At 41.2% G+C, this 24,044-nt stretch overlaps 1 protein-coding gene across 4 annotated transcripts in view; it reads left to right on the top strand.

The window, feature by feature from the left end:
- The window catches only part of Camsap2 (calmodulin regulated spectrin associated protein family member 2), an 89,057-nt gene that overhangs the window by 18,509 nt on the left and 46,504 nt on the right, over nucleotides 1–24,044 (top strand). The window lies entirely within an intron of this gene.

Genomic DNA, 24,044 nt, shown 5'->3' with positions numbered 1-24,044 from the left:
TGTTTCTAAGTGAAGGAAGATTTTGACAAACTATTTTGGAATATTTGGAGCCTTCTAATGTCTGGAAGAAACAATTATGTAAATTCCAACTATTTTAAAGTAATTTTTCTTTGACTAAAATGTTCTTGTTTTAGACAGTAGCTATAAGAGATGGAAAATGGATCCTTGACTATTTTTATAAGACAAAAATTGGGATTTATGTATTTTCCTGTAAGGGTGGGGCCGTAGCTCAATTATAAGATTGGCACATGAAAGACCTTGCCTGGGTTTGATTCCCAGCACCACATAAAGATAATATAAGGGGATGAAGAAAATAACTCAACACATATGAATATTTAAGTGCTTTGTTCAAGCATGAGAACCAGAGTTTGGATCCCAGCAGCCATGTGAAAGGCCAGGCATAGTCCTCTGCAGGCCTGTGACTTTATCACTTAGGGGGCAGAGACAGGACGATTGATGGGCATGGCTGGGCTGCTAGCCTAGCCAAAACAATGGTAGAGACCCTGCCTCAAAGGTGGAGGGTGATCGAGATGGACAGTTGACACCCTTCTTTGGCTTCCGTGTATATACACCTATGCATACACAAAAATAATATTTGAAAATGTAATGGAAAAATGGGGGGAAAAAATCACAAATGTAAGCATTTATATGCTTCAGTCATGGTAAATTCTTATGCTTTAGATATTTTAGCTTACCTAATAGCCATTAACTCATTCTTGTAGAAAATACATGTGGAAGGATTCTAAGTGGATTTAATATGTAGGAACTCATAGTCCTATAGACATAAATCCAAATCTTTTTAAGCTCACTGTATGCTTTGGGAAAATATAGGTATCATCAAGAATATTACTAAAAAGCAAGTCTTTTGAGATGGCTCAGTGAGTAAGAGCACTTGTGAGGACCTGAGTTCAAATCCCCAACACTAACGTAAAACAAGTCAAGTGTAGTCATGTAACCCTGTAAGCTCAGCGCTGGAGGGTATAAATACAGAAAGGTCTCTGGTGTTTGCTGGTCACCAGCCTTCCTCCACAGTCAGTGGGGGACTTTGAAAGAAGGTGGAGAATGATAGAGCAGAATACCCAGCATATCCTTTGGCCTCTGTCTATGCACACCGATGTGCACATCCACACCCAGCATACACAAAGCATGCCAAAAATTAAAGAGTGGTTTGGCATGCTTAAATTATTTTTCTTGGGATAAAGGACTATTATGTAGAAGGGTGTATTATAAACCTCAAGTCTAGTACTAAAGTGGAAGTGATGGTATACTTTGTGTCCTGCTATCTTTCTTTAAAAAACTCACTTTAATACTTGTAAGGAATTGAGAATAATCTCTCAAGAGTAATTTAGTTAAAAATTTATAATAAATTATTAAGGATAACCTAGAATGTTGATCTTTTTCCACATATGAGATTTTTCAATTTTCATTGATAACTCCAGATTCACATATGGTTACCCTCTCTGACTTGTGTACACGTGTGCATATCATATGTAAACCATTCACTAGCTAGCGCTAGGGACAGACAGTTACATTCTGTTTCTGACTATGCCGCATTCAGCTCTTCAGGATTTACTCTTAGTTGGATTCAGATGGCAGCTACGTCCACTTCTAAGTAATTGGAGGTTTCAAGGCCAAGTAGATAGCTAGGCTGCAGCACACTGTTGACTCTGAAGCAGCATTTGCTTAGGAGCTGCTCTTTGAGACACAGGTAGGTGTGTGTAGGTAACCCAGATGTCCTTGACATACGTTATCTGTCTTCAATCTTCTTCCTAAGTTTCCTAGTGCAGTTAGTCTGTGTGCAGATACAGTGTGAAGGTACTTGGAGGACTGAGTTAGAAATAAAGAGTGTGCTAGACATCTAGTTACATTACTCAGGTTTCTTTCACCCTAAAGAGCTTGCTGACAAATTTGAATGTTTAATATTTAAAGACTAATTTAAATAACACATTGTGCCCTTTTTCTAGCTCTGACTTCTGATTGTTGGCTGTTAAAACTTCAGACTAGACTACATCAACTTAACCCTTTGTAGTGTCACATTTACTGACCTGTATTTTAATTGAATTGTACTTTGAATTTTTGTCAGAATTCAAAGTTTTTTAGTTGTAACTTTTTTATTGTTGCTCTTATTATATTACTCTTTTTTGTTTGTTTTTATTTATTTATTTATTCATTTTTCCCTATTATTAGCTTGATCCAGTACAAATTCTTATCCTAATAGTGAAATGTTTCATTGAGGCTTGCCCAGTAATTGAGTTAAACCAAAACTTATTATAAGCTACAGTCATCCTAGGGTCCCCCATGCTATATAGCCTCCCTGGTTCTGTGGGTTGCAGTCTGATTGTTCTTTGCTTTATATCTAGAATCCACTTGTGAGAGAGTACATACCATGTTTGTCCTTCTGGGTCTGGGTTACCTCACTCAGGATGATATTTTCTAGTTCCATCCATTTGCCTGCAAATCTCATGCTGTCATTGTTTTTCTCTGCTGTGTAGTACTCCATTGTGTAGATGTACCACATTCTCTTAATCCATTCTTCAGTTGAGGGGCATCTAGGTTGTTTCCAGGTTCTGGTTATTACAAATAGTGCTGCTATATACATAGTTGAGCATGTATCTTTGTGGTATGATTGAGCATTCCTTGGGTATATGCCCAAGAGTGGTATGGCTGGGTCTTAAGGTAGATCGATTCCCAGTTTTCTGAGAAACCGCCATACTGATTTCCACAGTGGTTGTACAAGTTTGCATTCCCACCAACAGTGGAGGAGTGTTCCCTTTGCTCTGCATCCTTTCCAACATTGACTGTCATTAGTGTTTTTGATCATAGCCATTCTGACAGGTGTAAGGTGGTATCTCAGAGTCGTTTTGATGTGCATTTCTCTGATGATTAAGGATGTTGAGCTATTTTTTTTTTTTAAAAGCCCATGTGAGGCCGGGCGGTGGTGGCGCACGCCTTTAATCCCAGCACTCGGGAGGCAGAGCCAGGCGGATCTCTGTGAGTTCGAGGCCAGCCTGGGCTACCACGTGAGTCCCAGGAAAGGCGCAAAGCTACACAGAGAAACCCTGTCTCGAAAAACCAAAAAAAAAAAAAAAAAAAAAAAAAAAGCCCATGTGAGAACATTTTACTAGTAATTTTTTTAAGAAACTTTTTGAATGTAAAATAAGAGTTATTTGAATTATCAGTTGCTTCTTTGTCTTGCTTTTTAAGAGGTATCATCTAAAATAATGTTATAAAGTGAATGTATTGATACTGCTTTGCAGTTCTGAATAAGCTTAGTGGTTTTAGTATATTTTATTTCTGTGTTCATGCCTCACAGTTTTGGAGTCAGAGTGAATATAATAGTAGCAGAAATATCATCTTGACTTTTTAAGACATAATACTCTTCCTGATTATTTTTTTTTCTTTTTTTCTTTTTTTAAAGACAGGGTTTCTCTGTGTAGCTTTGCGCCTTTCCTGGAACTCACTTGGTAGCCCAGGCTGGCCTCGAACTCACAGAGATCCGCTTGCCTCTGCCTCCCGAGTGCTGGGATTAAAGGCGTGCGCCACCACCGCCCGGCCCTGATTCTTTTTTTAAAATGTACTTTATTTTATGTATGTGAGTATTTTGTCCATGTGCATGTGTGTGCACCATATTCATGCCTGGTGCCTATAGAGGCCAGAAGAGGGCACTGGGTCTCCTGGAACTGGAGTTACAGGTGCCTTTAGCCTCCATGCAGGTTCTGGGAACCCTGGTCCTCTGGAAGAGTAGCAAGTGTTCTTAGCAGATGAGCTAGCTCTTCAGCCCCTTAGTCTTTTTGTATCAAAGTCTAAGACAGTGGAATATTTAATATTTAGAGAACTAATTTAAATGATACGTTTTCCCCTCTTTTGCCTCTGCCTTCTAATTGTTGGTTGTTAGAACTTCACACTAGACTATATCCATTTTCCCCTGCAATTGTATATTTTGTGAGAGTGGTTTTTTGACAAAATGTTTTTAGTTTCTTCTGGGAAATGGGGTTAAAATGGGGTGTGAGGGATGAATGGAACTTTCCTTGTTTTTTGATATATTTCTATATCAGTAACATTTGTATATAATTACATATACTATTTTAAAACTTAAAGAGAGGAAATTTAAGTTCAAGTAGAAGTGATCGTAGTCTGAAGTGGTTTCACAATCAGCCTTGATTCTGCATCAGTAGATTCAGCCAAGCTGGAATTGAAGCTACTTAAGGAAACAAAACAAAACAAAAACTGTCCATAGTGAACACCTTTTCCCTTGTTAGTCTCTCAACAATATGTTTTAACAGCTATGACATAGTGTTAACGCTATGTTGGGTAGTGTTGTTGGTTGTTTTTGCTCTTTTGGGGGGGCCTACCACCCAGCTCTCAAATGAATCATCACTCGGAGGCTTATTCTTAATTGTAAACGCCCAGCCCTAACTTAGCTTGTTTCTTGCCAGCTTTTCTTAACTTTAAATTATCCCATCTACCTTTTGCCTCTTTTTACTTTTACTCTTTTTTCTCTTACTTTTGTATATCTTACTTCTGTATATCTTACTTTCACTCTTACTCCGTGACTGGCTGTGTGGCTGTGTGGCTGGCCCCTAGCATCCTCCTCTCCTTGTTCTCTTGCTCCTTCTTCTCTCTGATCTCTCCTTCCATTTATTCTCTCTGCCTGCCAGCCCCGCCTATCCTTTCTCCTGCCTTGCTATTGACTGTTCAGCTCTTTATTAGACCATCAGGTGTTTTAGACAGGCACAGTAACGCAGCTCCACAGAGTTAAACAAATGCAGCATAAAAGAACGCAACACATCTTTGCATCATTAAACAAATATTCCACAGCACAAACAAATGTAACACATCTTAAACTAATATCCCACAACAGGGTAGTACAAGTGGTGTGGAGGGAGGACATTGTACATAAGTGCTCCGTAGATGAAACTTGAGCTTCCCCAGATTTTAGTGTCCCCAGGGGGTCCTGGAACAACTACCAGGACGTCAAGGAATGACTATAGTTCCCTGTTTAAAAGCAAACATTTCTGAGGATTGAAGAGAATAAATAGTTATTAATACCGAATTTTTGACTGGTGGTTAACCTGAGGAATAGTTGCATATATGAAAATCACAGATGAACATTTCTCAACTAGAAGTATATTCTAGGCAAAATCTTAATCAAAATTTCCGAATAAATACTGGTATCTAAGATGACATGAAAATGGACCAAAATGCTAAGTAAGATAGATTGAGAATACAGAAAGAGTTTTGATTGTTCTTTAGTAAAATACAATTTCATGCCGGGCGGTGGTGGCGCACGCCTTTAATCCCAGCACTCGGGAGGCAGAGGCAGGCGGATCTCTGTGAGTTCGAGGCCAGCCTGGGCTACCAAGTGAGTTCCAGGAAAGGCGCAAAGCTACACAGAGAAACCCTGTCTCGAAAAACCAAAAAAAAAAAAAAAAAAAAAAAAAAAATACAATTTCATGGGAATTGTATTAATATCATTTGGGCTGGAGTGCTGCTCAGTGTCATAAAATTTCAAATGCATGAAACTCATTGCCAGTTTAGAAATCAGAAAGCAGTAAAGTTAAAACATCCCAAAAGCTGTGTGGGAGCTCTGATTGTAGACTGTGTGGACCTCTAGTCAGAGCGTCGGCACCTTTAGGGAAAGAGGGCTGTGTGTTCATGCTTGTTCCCTTTTGGCCCAGAGTATGGCTGTGTGCCCTGCAGCTTTGAGCTTGTAGGGTTCTTCCTGCTCCCGCCTTCCAAGTGCAGTCACAGGGAGCACCACACCCAGTCCAGGGGCTTCTAGTTCTTCAAATGTGGTTTTTATGAGTGATTTCTGTGACCAAGAATGTACGGGAAAGGTTTATCTAATCCGGAGTTTTATGTTATGCATATGATCCCACAAAGGGCTCAGCAATGTGAAGGGATTTGCCTAAGAGAGCACTGCTCTGTAGGGAAGCCAGTTAGAACCTGGGCAGAGCTTGGCCTTTTAAAGCATGCCCTGGCTGTCCTAGAATTCTCTGTGTAGAACAGGCTGGCCTTGAACTCACAGAGATCCACCTGCCTCTGCTTCTGAGTGCTGGGATTAAAGATATGCTCTATCACACCTGACTAGTTTTTGGAATCATATTTACCCAGCTGTCATCTAGACTAGAGACTGAGAAATCAAACTCTAAGTTGCGAATTAATTTTACAGCCATATTTGTGCATATAGGAAAAAAAATTGACACCCATTAAACTCTAAAAAATACATATGTACTACATATACATTATATGTATATAATGAAATGAGATTGGTTTTTAGATATGGTTTACATGATAAGGTTTATTGTTTCATTATTATGTAAATCAAAGTACTTAATTTTTTTTTTCATTTTATTATGTTCTGAAGCCTGGGTCTCATCCTGGGCTGGCCTCTAACTCACTATGTAGTTCCCTTGAACTTTTGCTCCTCCTGCATATAGTTCCCAAGTGCTGGAATCACAGATGTAGATGGGTACCACCACCCACACCTGGGTTATCAGTGGTGGGCATCGAATCTTCCTGCATGTTAGGCAAGCATTCTCCCAACTGAGCTACATTCCCAGCCCCCAGATTTTATATTGAAATCCTTTATTCTAATGAATTAAAAAACCAGCTTATTCTGTTTACTTAATTGTAATTCAGGTGGAATGATATGTCACTGGGTAAGTAAGACATCAAATGTTCCCTTCTGAACTGCCAATATTATAATGGAAGCTTTATTTATTTACTTAGAATTTTTGGTGAGAGGGTGGGCAGAGTCTTGCTACATAGCCTAAACTGATCTTAAACTGGCCTGATTTTAAACTCGTAGCAATCCTCCTGCCTCAACCTTTTGAATTCTGGAATTACAGTTGTACATCACTGCCTGGCTATGGAAATATATGCACACATATATACAAATATATGTATATATGTATTCTATAATATATATAATTCATATAATATATATAATTAAAGCTCAATAGTTGTGGTCCATCTGTGCCACTGTACTACACTGCTTTATTATACCACCCAGGCAGGGTCAGTGAAGTTGTAGCTAAAACACAGACAGTGGAAATATTTTTTTACCCTCAAAAAAGGTATTTCTATATGTAAAGAAGTGTTATTTTTATCGTGTTTTGTGCTCTGCATTCACTGACCACCGAGAGGACATCTTCACCTGAATAATGAGCTTAAGAATTTAGTGAGGAAAACACTGGGGCAAGCCCCTCAGTCAGAAGGCAGGACATGTGTGCTCTGAACCGTCAGCTTGAGCAGTACATACTAACCACGAGGTAAGCAGGATGGCCTGTGTTTGGTCCTGGGAAAAGCAGCGTAGGACAGGTTGACTAACAGGATGGGAAAGAGGATTCGGTGAACATGGTGACTGAACTGACAGAATTGTCTGACCCAAGTTTGTCATACTGTGAGGTATGTTGTGTACTACAAGTTAAAATGTGACTACATAAAAGTATAAATGTGGCTCAAGGTCAGATAGAAGAGGCAGAAGCTGAAACTAAGAATCTTTAGCTTTTTTTCTGAGTGACAAGATCATGGAATAAATGGTCATAGTATTCTCCGTATTCTGCCTGTTTCTCTTGTTTTGTTACTGTGTATGTACTTTCTCCTCTGTCTGTAGTAATGCTTTGTAAAGTACTCTGTGAGTGGCTTTAAGTCCAGTTAGAACATTATGGTCCTGTTCTTAGGTCTGCCTGGCTTTCCTACACGTGCTTCTCTGTGCTCAGACTACCTGGTAGCTCTTTGTGTTTGTATGTGTGTGTTTACTGTGTACCATGCAGTGTGCTTGTACTTCACACACCCGAGCTCATGGAACTTGGACTGTGTTCCTCTGATGAAGATACAGGCTTTGAGCAGGTAATGACAGAGATCACAGGCGAGGACAGGACTGTGGTGAAGGCAGGATTCTGACCACCTCTGCCTTAATGATAAATTCTTAATGACTAAGTTGTATTTTAATCTTTGCTGAGATAATAATAGGAAGTGGGGAGCTAGAAGGACTAGACGGGGAGCGCTCCTGGAACACTGTGTCCTTTGCTCTTTCTACTGTTTTGTCCTGCTCTTCTTTCCTGCTCTGCCTCTCCTCTTCTCCCACTTGGCAGCTATTCTGAAGATTTCCACGATGCCACCAACTTACCCATAGAGTTTGGGGGAAAAACTTCTCTGTGTTAAAAATTCCACTTTAGAGAAGGATTATGTAAATGAGTATTACAATAGTAGGTGAAGTGAGGAGACCTTACTGTCTTGTCAGGGTTTTATAAAAATGCTTTTCAAATGTGTGAGCAGATAGGTAGCTAGTCTTTCTCTGTCCTGCCATCCAGCTCCCAAATCACGACACAGAGACTTATTATTTATTATGAAAGCTTGGCTGATAGCTTAGTCTTGTTTTTAGCTAGCTCTTATCACTTAAATTAACACATTTCTATTAATGTGTGCTACCCCGAGGCTTGTTTACCTCATCGACATACTGTCCACTCTCCCTTCCTGCTTCCTCCAAGTCTCCTCCCATCTCCGCCCTTCTTCTTCCCAGCGTCCTCTGTGCCTGGAAATCCTGCCTAGCTATTGGTCGTTCAGCTTTGTATTAAACAAACCACAGTGACATATCTTTATACAGCATAATCAAATATCTCCCAACACAGACGTTTTCTTTTTAAACTTTTTTATATCTTTATGTTTTAATTTTTCTATGGATAGGTATGTGTTTGTGTGCATTTGTATGCACCGTGAGGTTACAGTAGCCCATGGAAGAAGAGGGCATTAGATTCCCTGAAACCAGAATTCCAGATGGTTGTGAGTGATCATGTGAGTGCTGGAAACCAAACTCAGGTCCTCTGCAACAGCCAAGTCGGTGCTCTTAGCCACTGAGTCATCTCTCCAGCCCCTCATAGCTGTTTGTAATCAGAGTCCTTCTCCTTGTAGGTAGTGCTTGATCTGAGTTGTCTGTTTCCCACTCCTTGTGTACCTAATTTGAACTCTTTTATTTCTAGGTAGCATATTGCATGTGCCTTTTTTTACATTATTGGGGCTGGAGAGATACTCCAATTGATAAAGTGCTTGCTATATATGTTTTAAGGATATAGAGATACTAAACCCAGTCACTCTTCGGTCAAGTTGTTTTTTGTTATTATTATTATTATTGTGTGTGTATGTATGTGTGTATAACAGAGGGAGGTGGGGGATATGAGAATGAATGCTTACGAAGGTCATAGGATAACTGGAGTTGCTTTTCCTACCTTTATGTAGGTTCTGGGAATCAAACTAGGTAGTCCAGTTTGTGTGGCAAGCACTTTACCTACTGAACCATCTTGCCAGTCCTTAAGCCAAGTTTTAAAAGGTGTGAAGGAATTTACTAGATAGGGAAATGAAGGGTGTGATGTTGATAATGTATATAGGGATATAAGGCGATGTTTAGTTGTAGCCTTAACATAAGATGCACATTGGGAGATGACAGGAAATGATGCCTAGGAATAGATGGAAACAGGGCCATCTTTGACAAATGTGGTCTTCTCCTACGAGGAAGGGAGAATTACACAGACTAGGGCTTAAATCCCACAGAGAGGGTCTAATCATATTTGTGGTTCAGAAAGTCACTTTGGTAGTGCTGTGCCACTCGGGAGATTCAAATTGCTGGGGCCTGAACTACAGAAGGGACCGGGGAGCTGGAGAGCTGTTCTGGGAGGGGGTAGTGGTTTCTTAAGGTCTGTGAGGTGGAGGTGAATTTTTGACTTCTCAGAGTTGAGAGATAAAGAAGTGAGATTACAAACAGTACTAGGGAAAAAAATCAGCCAGTACATCACACCTCTAACTAGTTAATTGGTAGTTAATAATTAGAAGTTAGGGGCAAAGAGCCCCTTAGTTTTACCCATTCTGGACCCTCTCAGGGTTGAGATATTCTTCATTCTTAGCTTCTGTTCTCCCTGCCCTGTGTGTCTGTGTGTCTGCCTGTATGTCTGTGTCCCCTTTGGCCTCATGTGGAGGCCAGAAGTCACCTTTCTATTTGAAGATGGGGGACACTGAACCTACACTAGCTGGCCAGCAGGTCCCCAGGACTTAGCCTGTCTCCACTCTCCTGGGGCTGAGATTACAGATCCTTGTTACGGTGCCCAACTTTTTACTTTTGAAAATCATTTTGTTATTTTATGTGAATGAGTGTTTTTCCTGCATGTGTATCTGTGCTTTTCCTACGTGTGTATCTGTGCACCACATGCATGTATGTTGCCAGAGAGGCCAGAAGAAGGAGTTGCATCCCCTCTTTTTTTTGGTTTTTGGAGACAGGGTTTCTCTGTGTAGCTTTGTTACCTTTCCTGGATCTCACTCTGTAGGTCAGGCTGGCCTCAAACTCACAGAGATCCGCCTGGCTCTGCCTCCCGAGTGCTGGGATTAAAGGCGTGCGCCACCACCGCCCAGCCCCCTCTTTTTTTAACTTAAAAAAAAATTATTAGAGAAGGTAAGATGCCTAGTAGATTTCAGCTTATTCCTGTAGAATGAAGCCAAAGTGAAGTTCCTCAAGAAAAAAATGATATTCTGCACTTGTTCCACCTAGCCAAGGTCAACTCCAAATTGCTTTTACATAGATTCACTTTTGTGAAGACAGGGTCTGTGGATCATGATTATCGCCATGTTCTCAGTGCCTGGCCAAGGAGATACAAAATCAATGAACATTTGATATACTAGTGAGTTTTTAAGAATTAAATGCATTTTGCAAGATCACATCTTTTAAAAAAAATAATAAAGAGGATGCAGTATTGCTGTACTTTGCTAGACTTGGACTCAGAGCTCAAAGGTTCCTCTTCTTTGCTGAGTTCTAAGATTATAGTTCCTGCCTTAGGATTTCTGTTGCTGTGAAGAGATACCATCCATGACCAGAGCAACCTTTTGTTGTTGTTGTTTGGTTGGTTATTGTTTTGTTTTGTTTTGTTTTGTTTTTTTGACACAGTTTCTTTGTGTAGTTCTGGATGTCCTGGAACTAGCTCTGTAGACCAGGCTGGACTCTAGCCAGGCCAACTCTTATAAAGGAAAGCATTTAATTGGGCCTGGCTTACAAGTTCAGAGGTTTAGTCCATTATCGTCATGGCAGGAAGCATGGGGGTGCACAGGCAGACATGGTGCTGGAGAGGAGCTGAGAATTCTACATCTGGATCCACAGGCAGCAGGAAGAGACGGTGAGCCACTGGGCCTGGCTTGAGCTTCTGAAACCTCCAAGCCCACCCCTAGTGACACATTTCCTCCAACAAAGCTACGCCTAGTCAACCATGTCACTTGTCCTAATCCTTTCAAATAATGCCTTTTCTTTCAGCCCACCACAGCTCCCTATTGTTATTACACTGCTCATTGTCTCTGTGGTTTATGAAATCCAGATATGGCTAGTGCTAGAGGGATATCATGACTTTTTTTGTCCTCTTTTTCACACAAAGCTCTTGGAAGACAACCTGACTGTACATGAGACAATTAGGGGACAGCCACGATGGCATCGCAGTGTCATTATCAGTATTTATCAGAAGCTGGCTTCTCTTCTGGTAAAGCAAATGCTGGCAGCCACATTTCCATGCATAGCCAGCTGGAAGAAGCTAGCTGACAAACTTCCTTTCAGGGTTTTTTGAGGGTTCACTGAAGCCTTTGCCGGTGGTTATTTTTATATAATAAAATATATTTCGGTGTCCTTTGGTAACTTGTTTTAGCTTTTGAGGTTTGAGGCACAATTTTTGGCGTAGAAGCAAGTATTCTTGGAAAACTTTCAAATTTGGAAAACTATAAAACACAAACATGTAGAAATACAGCATGTGTGACTGCTTAAACTCCATTAGGCACGTCGTCATCTTGACAGGGAGGGAGAGAACACGGCCATCATTTTACATGTGGGCATCAGTTCGCTGAGCAGTGCTGGACAAGCCGCTGTATGTAAGCCGTCATAAAATAGACTTGCCCAGCTCACTGTGGGTAGGACACTGAAACACACGCTCTCCACTTAAGCCCTGACTTGTAGAATGTAATCTACTTTCATGAGCTCTTAATAAAGCCCCTGTTTCATGGTCTTGATGATTAATTTTTCCTGTTTACATGTCCGATTGGCTCACTGGAAACTCCATTAATTCCTTAAAGCATTAATTGATAACATTTGCTAGGGAAACTTATTACATGATTAAAATTAAGTCTAAAGAGTATCATTATATTTGTATTTATTATGTAATAAGCTTCTGTCATAACCGCAAACATACAACCAAACAGTGATTGTAAACCTATAAAAATCTAAAAAAAACCTAGAGAAATTTTTAGATTACTTTGAGGTATACATTTCACTTGACCCTTTATGGTAAGAAATGAAGTGTTCAAATTTGAAAAATTGTTCTAAATTGACACTAGTACCTGTACATATTTATGGGACAAGTGTGCCATTTCAATATATAAATGTGACGCACAGTGACAGGCTCAGGACAATTGCATACCTGTTGCTGCAGACATTCATCCTCCCTTTGTATTAGGAAGTTAACACCCCCCTTACTAGCTTTTTCCCCATTTTTTTTTTTTTTTTTTGTGGTGTATGTGTTCATATCTGTGTGTGGGTAGGTGTGTACAAGAGGATACATGCGCACATGGAGGCCTGAAGTGGCTGTTGAGAATTGATACTCTTGCACTCTCTTCAGTAAAGCAGATCTCAGCTAAACCTGGAGCTCCCGGATATGGCCGGTCTTGCTAGACTGCTTACTGTGGGGATCCCTTGCCCCCACTTCCCAAGGCTGGAATTACAGGCATGACTCTACACTATTCTGTCATTTTTGTGGGTTCTTGTTATCCATATTCCATGAAGAATTTAACCATCCCCAGCCCTCTACTAGCTGTTTTGAAATATTTCGTTAATTGTCAGTCAGTTATCCTAACCATGCTATAAAACATGAGAAGTTTTTCTTGTCTTCCACATGAGCACTATACCCAATAGACCTCTTCTCGCCATCTCCCCATCCCCACATTCCTCCTAGTCTCTGGTAGTCATTCTTATGTGCTACACTGTCTTTATTTTTGTTTTTCAGAGAGACAAGGTCTCTGGCCCAGGCTAGTACTAACCTGTATCATTTTATCCCGAGTCTTGCAATCTGTAATGCAAAGTGTTCAACTTTGTCTGTCATAGTTATATTCCGGTTTCTTTACATTTCCATATCTACTTCAGAATCAGTTTTTCACATGGGACATACATAGCTAGTCCTCCGCCTTTATACTAAAGAAAAACCAACAAAGAATAATGAGATCTGTAGGATTTTTGAAGATGTTCTTTCTTTTTGTAGTTTGTCAAGAAGTTCATTTATGCTGAATTGTAAATAGGTGTTGTTTCTTTCAAGTATTTTTCTTGTTAAGATAATCACATGACTTCCTCATTTATCTTGTTAATATGTGAATAAGTGTTTTTCAAATATTAAGAACCTTAGAAGTTACCTCCGATGGTCCTGATGTATTATTAGCCCTGCCTCCATACACATGTATTGCGTGCACACATACATATATGAATGATTTCATTCCTCTCAGTCATTCATTTAGTATGAACGTGTCTGTATGAGAGAGAGGTTTGAGTGTCCCTCTGTGGGTCTGCAGTGACAGTTGTAGTTAGCATATGTGTATGAGCTCTCTCAGCCTCATCCCTTTCTTCCTCCCTCCTTCATTTCCGTCTCTCGTTTTCTTTCATTAAGGCTTGACAGAACTGGCTCCATTATGATTCTAACAACTCTCACCTTTCCTTCTGTTGGTGAAGATTTTCTCTGAAAGCATCACGGCTCAATTATCCTATAGTTAGTTAAGTTTTGATTGAGCATTGGTGCTGAAATGGTCTAGTATGGCCCCACATTCAGTGGAAGCGATTGGTGAGTAGACACCAGGGTCAAAGCTCCCTTTAATCATGTTAAGAAGCAAGAGGGTTTAAAAGTTGTAGTTTTCGCTGGGCGGCGTTGGCTCACGCCTTTAATTCTAGCACTTGGGAGGCAGAGCCAGGTGGATCTCTGTGAGTTTGAGGCCAGCCTGGTCTACAGAGCGAGATCCAGGACAGGCACCAAAGCTTCAAAGAGAAACCATGTCTCAGAAGAAAAAAAAAAGAAGAAGAAGGTTGTAGTTTTCAGACTAGGTTTGCCTGGAGTTCACTGTCAAGGGCAATGGTTTTCCTTTTCCATAGACATTCACTATCACCCGCAAGGGCTGGGCCAGCATTGTTTTGTTAGGAGTTTTACTTCTGCAAAACTTTGACAGGGAGCCGGGCGGTGGTGGCGCACGCCTTTAATCCCAGCACTCGGGAGGCAGAGCCAGGCGGATCTCTGTGAGTTCGAGGCCAGCCTGGGCTACCGAGTGAGTTCCAGGACAGGCGCAAAGCTACACAGAGAAACCCTGTCTCGAAAAACCAAAAAAAAAAAAAAAAAAAAAAAAAAAAAAAAAAACTTTGACAGGGAACAAGGACAAACTTTTAAAAGAAACTAATGTTTGGGGGGAAAAAAAGGCTAGTAAGAGCATAAGAAAGTAACTTGCATAATGGCTTTTGGGTCATGAATTTGGGCATAAGGACAATTAGGTGAGCCCTGGTCCTTCTGTTTAGCCTGTCTTATTTTTATGCAGCTGGACTTCAATTCCCTAGAGAAATTTATTCAGATGTAGTATGTAGCCAGAAGTTTTCTCCGGTCCTGTGGAATCTTTCCTACACGCGTCCCACAGCCGCTTGGTCCCAGATAAACACACATAGGCTTGTATTATTTTTAAACTATGGCCATGGCAGGCTTCTTGCTAGCTAGCTCTTATATCTTAAATTAACCCATTTTTATAAATCTATACTTTGCCACGTGACTTGTGGCTTACAGGTACTTTACATCTTGCTTCTCCTGGCGGTGGCTAGCAGCGTCTCCTGCTCTGTTTTTCTCCTCCTCTCTTTCTAGTTATAATGTCCTGGGGTTGGGGATTTAGCTCAGTGGGGTTGGGGATTTAGCTCAGTGGTAGAGCGCTTGCCTAGCAAGTGCAAGGCCCTGGGTTCGGTCCTCAGCTCTGACAAAAAAAAAAAAAAAAAAAAAGTATGTCCTGCCTAACCTTATTCTGCCTCACCATTGGCCAAACAGCTTTATTTATCAGCCAATCAGAGCAACACATACTCACATCATATAGAACCATGTCACCCATCAGTAGTATGCAGTATTAATTGGGATACAGATATTTTCTAATTTAACCAATATGTAGTCTAGAACAATTTTATCTTCTAGTACACATGCCTGTGTGGAATTTGGAATGTTTTAAATGGAGAGTGAGCGACCATCTGTACAGTTTAAACAAATGATTACATTAAGGATGTTGCTAAAGTTACCTGGTGGACTAAAAGATTCCTTGAGTTGAGTTCTGGATAGCGGCTCACAGTAGCTCCTGAATGTGAAGCAGGTCTTCATGAGTGTCTTACATTATCCTTTCCATGAATTTGATTGTAAAAATACATTCAGCCAGGAAAACCGTGGATGACCAATGGAGTGGTTTTGATGAAATTCTGATAAGAGCCTGATAATGGACAAAACTATTGTTATTTTCATAGCATACACTTTGAGATACCAGTCGTGATTGATTGCCTCACACCAGGACACTTTCATGTAGTCTGTCACACATCCACATTAATGAAAAGTCTTCAGGAATGGTTTGAGAGCATGTTATCACATGTGTTTCCATAGATAAGATGGGGTTTTCACCTGCAAACTGTCCAAGGTAGTTCTAGGTCAGAAAAGCCTTTGAACCAAATTAGATTCTTCCTTTGTACCAGTATAGTAATGCTCAGTGTTTGGAAAAAAGCTCTAGTAATTTCCTCTAACTGTACCTGTGATCCTATTCTGAAAATGGGCTGGAGCATTGGCAGGACCAAGGGCACAGAGCTCTCTATGCTGAGAAGAGGCTGCCTGTCAGGAACAGTGACAGTGGAGACCCCCAAAGCCTACTCACCTTCTCCCAAGAGAGGACCCGTAAGTCTCACAGCTGAATCTCCTGGCCTTCATCCCGTGGTTTTCTGTAAAGTTTAAGACCCCTAGTTTGGCCCCACTCTGAATGTATCCTCTCCTTTGTGGTCTCAGGTCCTGATCTCGTGAGAAGGAAGGAAGGAAGCTAAGGTGGTGGGTTGTGGGCCTGAGTGTCTGGTAACATTCTTGTGGCCAGCCTGGTACAAACCTGTTGCAGCCTTCTCTGACCTCCTGACCTCCTGAGACAGGGGCTTGCTGTGTAGTGCAAGATGGCCTGGAACTAACTCACAGTGGAGCCTCAGGCTGGCCTTCAGGTGACCTCCTCCTGCCTCAGCCTCCCAAGGACTGGTTTTAAGTGTGTGCCCTCTGTGCAGCTTAAACCTTTGTTTTGCTCTGTATCTCCTCTTTCCTATTCTGGAACAATGGAGTCATCCCCTAAGGGACAGCATTTTCTCCCGTGTAAAATTTCTCTTTAATGGTTGCTTTTTAAAACTTTCTTAATCAAAATACACTCACAACTTTGGGTCACTCTTTTCTTTTTAAAAGTACTTTGGTATATGACAGAATTTCTTTAAAATATCTTACACCCTTAGGATTCCCATTAGAAACTCTTCTTAATTTACTTGTTTACATTATAATTACATATATTAGTTAGAATTTAAGTCGGAAACCTCACTTTCTACTGAAGAAAACAATATTGAATTGCTTCCTGAGTAATTGAGCACGTATTTTATAGCTCACATAAGCCTGCACTTCCTCGGAGAGCAGTTTTCAGTGTCGGTCAGGACACCTTATTTGTAGACCTCAAACTTGTCTTCTCTGCGGTCTTAGAAGCCGAGCACACTTGGCACGTGTACTCCTAAGTACACTTTGCCACTGAGCTGTCAGTGTTTTACTTATTTAGAGGTGATTCAAACGTCTTATGAGTCACCCTAAATAACATACCATGAGAAAGACTTAATTTTTAAAGGGTACATTTATTTGGGAGTGACTGCTCTTGTAATCAGGCCTGAGATCCTCTCTCCTTCACAATCTACTGGCATCCATCCATCCATCCATCCATCCATCCATCCATCCATCCATCCATCCTGTCAAAGGAAAACAATGGTGTCATCTCAAATAATGGGTGTTTATTCTGAGCCAAATGTGAATGACTTAAGACCTAAGAACAGGGGCTGGAGAGATGGCTCAATGGTTAAGAACACTGGCTGTTCTTTCAGAGGACCTGGGTTCAATTCTCAGCACCCACATGGCAGCTCACAACTGTCTGTAACTCCAGTTCCTGGGGATCTGACACCTTCACACCAATGCACATAAAATAAAGTTGGTTTTTTTGTTTTTTTTTTTTTTTTAAAAAAAAAAAGGCCTACGCCGGGCGGTGGTGGCGCACGCCTTTAATCCCAGCACTCGGGAGGCAGAGCCAGGCGGATCTCTGTGAGTTCGAGGCCAGCCTGGGCTACCAAGTGAGTTCCAGGACAGGCGCAAAGCTACACAGAGAAACCCTGTCTCGAAAAACCAAAAAAAAAAAAAAAAGGCCTAAGAACATAGATTCAGGTTGCCATAAGTACCTGTTTCTATTATGGAAACAGTTTCATGAAATTTATTGCTATAAAACAAAAAAGTCATAGATCATAGCTTCTACATTGTATAGTAATTAGACAGGTTATAGCATCTTGTATAATATTAGAGGGACCAGCCTTAATATTATACATCCCAGGTGCTCAGGAGAGAGAAACGGCCAGGACTATTTTCAGGAAATAGAATCTCAGCACACCGAGCTCTATAGTCCACTTGCTTTAATTCCTCTGGCATAACATCCTATTTACACAGCTTCAGTTCTGTTCTCATGCCTAGATCCTTTCTTGCCTATTTTCTCTCTACACTTATCTAAGTTGTATCTTAATTCTCTCATCTTAATTCTGCCTCATCTAGGTCCTTTTCAGTTTGTTCTTACCCAGCTAGTGCTTCCCCATCTGGCTCTTCCTTATCTTCCATCTCATTCCTCTAGTACTCTCTTCTAGCCCTTCAATCTAGTTCTTCCCCATCTCAGTTTGTTCCTCTTACCTATCTAGTTCTTCCATACTCTTTTCTCTTCTCTGTCCTCTACGTGCCCTGGAAGTCCCAGTATAAAAAGGGAGGGTCCGAGCTAAATTGTGTAAAGCTATTTACTTAAAGTGCACCTCACCTAGGTGGTGTCTCCTTGTGGAATTTACCTTAAGTCAGGAGACTTACATGTGGGCTGCTATCACTGTTAGTCCTCGGAAGTTGGGCGCCCACCTGGGTGGTGTCTCCTGTTAGTCCTTGAAAGTGGCTAAGGGAGATATCTGATTCCAGAGAAAGCCTTTCCTGAGGCTGTTCTCCAAATACCTGGAATGTGTATGTCCAGAGAGTGATCAGTCCACACTGTTAGCCCTTCTAAGGGAAAAGTCAATTGGGAAAACTATGAAGGCACACATGATTTTCATAACAGAAGACAGCTGATATATAACAAGCCAAGTAACACCAAAAACTCCTTGGAATTTGGCTTCCTCTGGAGGAATTCCCTGATCCACCAGGTAGTGACTTTGCCATAACCGGCTGAGTTCTTATGATATATTCCTGCAGCCTGCAGCAATAGCAAAATGGGGAAACTCTTATTAAAGGTTCTAGATGTTATCTAAGTACATTCTTAGCTTTTGAGTTGGTAGAAGCTAGTAAGTAGTCTGTTAGAATACATCCCAAAAGGTGCCATGTATAGCTAGCTACAAGGTTGTTTTGTCCAACAAAGAGATGGGCAGCAAATGGTTAGAAAAGGAACAGTGATAGTCCAAAATAGTTTGAGTCCAGATATGCGACATTCCAACTCTTCACAATTATGATTTCTTATCACAGTCAGCCTTGTAGAATCTTCAACAGGACTGTGGCTTTTTTCCCCTGAGAACTTCAGTTTGCTATTCATTTCTTATCCTGACACCTTTTGTAACTTCTAACTCTTTTAAAAAGTTAGCATAGATTAATTGTACAGAGTAATGGGTTTCATTATGACATTCTCATCCATGCATGTAATGAACTTTGATCATCTTCCACCACTCATTTTCCCCCTTCTATATCCTTTTATCCCATGTTCCACATGTAGGGGAAACATGTGACACTTGTCTTCGATGCTGGCTTATGCCCTTAACACGATGATCTCCAGTTCCATGCTTCTTTTTTTTTTTTGGTTTTTCGAGACAGGGTTTCTCTGTGTAGCTTTGCGCCTTTCCTGGAACTCACTTGGTAGTCCAGGCTGGCCTCGAACTCAAAGAGATCCGCCTGGCTCTGCCTACCGAGTGCTGGGATTAAAGGCGTGCGCCACCACCGCCCGGCTTTCTTTTTTTTTTTTTATGACAGTTTTATTCTTTATGCCTGAATAAGGTGTGTGTGTGTGTGTGTGTGTGTGTGTGTGTGTGTGTGTGCGCGCGCGCGCGCGCGCGCGCGCGCTCACATACGTGCACATGTGCAAGCACGCACATTTTTCGTTATCCATTGGTAGACCCCCAGGCCAATTCTGTAATATGACTGTTGTGAGTAGGACCACAGTAATCATAGATAAGAAAGTACCTTCACAGGAAGTTGACTTTGATTCTTTTTGGTATGCCCAAAAGTGGCGTGGGATTTAGTTTTCATTTGCTGAGGACACTTATGTGGTGGTTCAGAAGAGAATGACCCCCATAAGCTCATGTTTAGATGCTTAGTCCCCGGTTACTGGAACTCTTGGGGAAGAATTTGGAAATGTGTCCTTGTTGGTGGAGGTATATCACTGGGGGTAGGCTTTGCAGTTTCAAAAGCCCACTCCAGCCCCAGTCTCGCTCTCCTTTTCCCTACCTGTTGGTCAGGATGTAAACTCTCAGCTACTGCTCCAGTGCCATGCCTGCCTGTCTCCTACCACACTCCCCTCCATGATGGTCATGGACTCATCCTCTGAAAGCAAGCCCCCATTTAAATGCTTTCTGTTAGAAGTTGCCTTGGACCTCCATACCAAATTTTTATAGTGGCTGGACTAGTTTACATTCCTTCCAACATGGTATCAAGAGCACCCTCCCTTCCATACACACCTCTGCAGTCTTGCTGGTGTGTGTTGTGTTTTGATGTTAGTTATTCTGACTGGAGTGAGGTGGACTCTCACTGCACCTTTGATTTGCATTTCCCTAATGGCTAAAGATGTTGGACACATTATCATGTAGTTATGTGCCTTTCATACTTACGAATTTTAAAAGTGTTCAGTTCATTAGCCTATTTGTTGGTTGTTTTTGCCTTTTTTTTTTTTTTGGTTTTTCGAGACAGGGTTTCTCTGTGTAGCTTTGCGCCTTTCCTGGGACTCACTTGGTAGTCCAGGCTGGCCTCGAACTCACAGAGATCCGCCTGGCTCTGCCTCCCGAGTGCTGGGATTAGAGGCGTGCGCCACCACCACCCGGCTGTTTTTGCTTTTTTACTCATTTGGGGAACCTGCCACCCACCTCCCAAGGAGGCTTATGCTTAATTATAAATGCCTGGCCTTAGTTTGGCTTGTTTCTAGCCAGCTTTCCTTAACTTTAAATTATCCCATCTACTGCTTTTGCCTCTGGGCTTTTCCCGTTCTCTTACTTCTGTAAATCTTATTCTTACTCTGTGGCTTGCTGTGTAGCTGGATGGCTGGCCCCTGAAGTCCTCCTCCTCTGGCTACTTCTTCCCTTCCTTCTAGATTTCTCCCTCTATGTATTCTCTCTGCCTGCCAGCCCCACCTATCCTTTCTCCTGCCTCCCTATTGGCCATTCAGCTCTTTATTAGACCATCAGGTGTTTTAGACAGGCACAATAGCACAGCTTCACAGAGTTAAACAAATGCAACATAAACAAAAGTAACACACCTTAAAATAATATTCTACAACAGTTGAGTGGATTATTGCTCCTTTGGTGTTTAATTTTTTGAGATTCTTGCTTTATTCTGGCTGTTGATTTGTCTGTCTCCTGACTCTCTTCAAAGACGTCCCATTTCATGTGCTCTCTTCACTCTGGTAATTGTTTCTGTTGTTATACAGAAGCTTTTTAATTGGATACACCCCTGTCTATGACCTGCTTTTATTTTGTGAGCTTTTGGAGTGATATTCTGAAAGCCATTGCTTATGTCTGGATCTTGAAGTGTTCCAGTGTTTCAGGTCAACACTGGGGTCTTTGTATTTTCAGTTGATCTGGTTTCAGTCTTCTACAGGTGGACATCTAATTTTGCCAGCAGCAGCACTTGTTTAAAAGGCTTTTTTTTCACCTTTCGGCATCATTATCAAGAATCAGGTGCTGTACGTGTGTGAGCTTGCTTCTGGTCTTTCTGTGGTACTCTGCCGGTAAATGACTGTTTTTGTGTTATTACCAAGGCTCTGTAGTGTCATCTGGTCAGGTATTGTGATCTTGTAGTATTGCTTTCTATTGCTCATGATTGCTTTGATTATTCTGGGTCTTTTGTATTTTTGCTGTGAGTTTTAGAATTTTTTCTATTTTTGTGAAGCGTGCCATTTGAAGAGAATTACATTGCCTGTGAAGATTGCTTTTGCTATTCTCAGTATTAATTCTGCCAGTGAGCACATGGTCTTCTGCCTTCTAGTGTCTTCCATACTCTTTCTTCATAGGTTTTGGTGTTGGTTCTGTTGTAGGGATGTTTGATACCTTTGGTTATTGGGGGGGGGGGGGCTGTTTTTGAGGTTATTGTGAATTGGGTTGTTCTTCTGACTTCTGTTTCACTGACTTCATTTTTGTAGAGAGGAAAGCTACCTGTGCTTGTATGGTGTTTCTTTATGTGCTGTTCATTGCTGACTGTGTTTATCAGATCTGAGAACCGCCTGATGGAGTCCTTAGCATAGGATCATACACCATCTGCATACAGAGATATTTGACTTCTTCCTTTCCTAAGTACCCTCTTATTATTATTATTTTTTTGACACACTGCTTTAACTAAACTTTCAATAACTGTTTTGCAGAAGAATTCTAGAATGGCATATGATCTTTTAAATATGTGTTCTAACACTGTCTTAGTAGGGTTTCTATTGCTGTAAAGAGACTCCAGGACCGCAGCAACTCTTATAAAGGAAAACATTTAATTGAGGCTGGCTTACAGTTCAGAGGTTTAGTCCATTATCATGATGGGAAGCATGATGGCTGGCGAACAGGCAGACATGGTGCTGGAGAGGTAGCTGAGAGTTCTACATCTGGATTTGCAGGCAGCAGGAAGAGAAAGTGACACTGGACTTGACTTGAGCATCTGAAACCTCAAAGCCCACCCCCAGTGGCATACTTCCTCCAACTTGGCCACACCTACTCCAACAAGGCCACACCTCCTAATAATGCCACACCCTATTGGCCTATGGCAGCCATTTTCATTCATACCACCAAACTATTTTTTTTTTCTTTTTTAGAGACAGGGTTTCTCTGTGTAATTTTGGTACCTGTCCTGGATCTTGCTCTGTAGACCAGGCTGGCCTTGAACTCACAGAGATCTGCCTGGCTCTGCCTCCCGAGTGCTGTGATTAAAGGCTTGCACCACCACCACCCGGCCAGACTATTCTTGATATGCATTGTTATTTGTTTTTCAGTCCTGGAGATTGAATCCAGGGCCTCACTTACACTAAGCAAGTAAGTGTTCTACTACTGAACTGCATACAGTCCCTTGGCTTTTTGAGACAAGATTCCATGTAGCTCAGTTTAGCTTTGAACTTGCATTGCTCTTGACATCTGTGTGTTGATTTACAGGTGTGTGCCACTCTGCGCAGCACGTCATCTTATTTTTGGTGTACAGACTGTCACACTGCTGCCACTACCTGATTTTGTAGTTTAGGTTATTGATGCCCAACAGCGTGAGGAATTTGCCGGAGGTCACTTAATTAATCTAAGGTTTAAGACCAGAAATTTTATGATCTTTTGATGATATTTAGAAATGATGCTTTAAACTATTTCTTCTTTAGCAATATACTATATTAATTTGGCTACTGATATGCAGTTTCTTTATATGTCTATTCAGAATGGCCACATTAAACATTTTTCACTTACTATTTGAGGTTAAATATATTCCAAATGGCAAACCTATATGACATGTGAAGTATTAATTACTAATTTGGGATTAATTCTTTAAAAAACATTCTGATGTGTCTATGCTGGTATGTGCCATTTCAGTAGAATGACTCAAGTACTTCCTGTTTACAATCTAAGTCTTTTTCCTCCTCTGTCCCTATGGCAGACTTCTGTATGGGGCTGAGACCGGTGTTCGTGTTAGGAATTTTTCTCTTAGTTATGTATCTGACTCTGTTGCAAGAATTATAAAAGCCATATAGCCATTGAGTTTCTTTTGTTGAGGCTAATATACTTCTTCCAACACTTAGAAACTTTTATTTCTGCTTTTCAAAAGGTATGTGTTGTGTATGTATATGGTGAAAGCGAGTGTGAGGGTGTATGTACCCACGAGTGCATGTCTGGAATCCAGAGCACGACGCACTCTACCTTATTCCCCAGAAACATGGTCTTTCACTGAACTGGAAGCTAGCTGTTCCAGACAGGACCTGCCTGTCTCCAGCCTCCCAATGGTGGGGTTCTGGGTGTGCAGTCATGTCTAGCTTTTGGTGTGGGTGCTGTGGTTTCAAGTCCAGGCCCCTCTGCTTGCACAGCAAGCGCTCTTGCCCACTGAACTGTCTCCCAGTCCCAAAGCTCATTTCTTTCGTATTTCTAGCCTTCATTTCTCACATATAATTAAAGGTGTACCTTATTTTTGCCTAGACTCTACTATTAGAGATAACAAAAATACACTCCTGGTAATACAGATATAGGGCCTCCTGTTGGATGATAGTTTGGATGATACTTCAGATTTCACCAAAGTCCTTGGAGCCCAACATCCAATCCTTTTTATTAAACTGTGTGTGGAGCTCTCCTGGGTTTTTCCCCCCATAACCAGTATTTTTGCTCTTGCTCCTAAATACCATATTTCACTCTGCCACCTAGTGGCCTCAATAGGCACTGTTGCTTCTACTGTAGTACAGGGAGTCAAGAGTGTAGGTTGGCATTAAGTCTGCAAGAATGACGTGATTGTTTGTGTTCTGCCTACTTTTCCTGGTTGCTATGTAAC

The sequence above is a fragment of the Peromyscus californicus genome, unplaced genomic scaffold (genome assembly GCF_007827085.1).
Source record: "Peromyscus californicus insignis strain IS unplaced genomic scaffold, ASM782708v3 Scaffold_14__1_contigs__length_90479793_seg_2, whole genome shotgun sequence".
NCBI lineage: Eukaryota > Metazoa > Chordata > Mammalia > Rodentia > Cricetidae > Peromyscus > Peromyscus californicus.
Note: the sequence above shows the minus strand (reverse complement) of the source record. Positions and strands in the feature narration are given on the sequence as shown.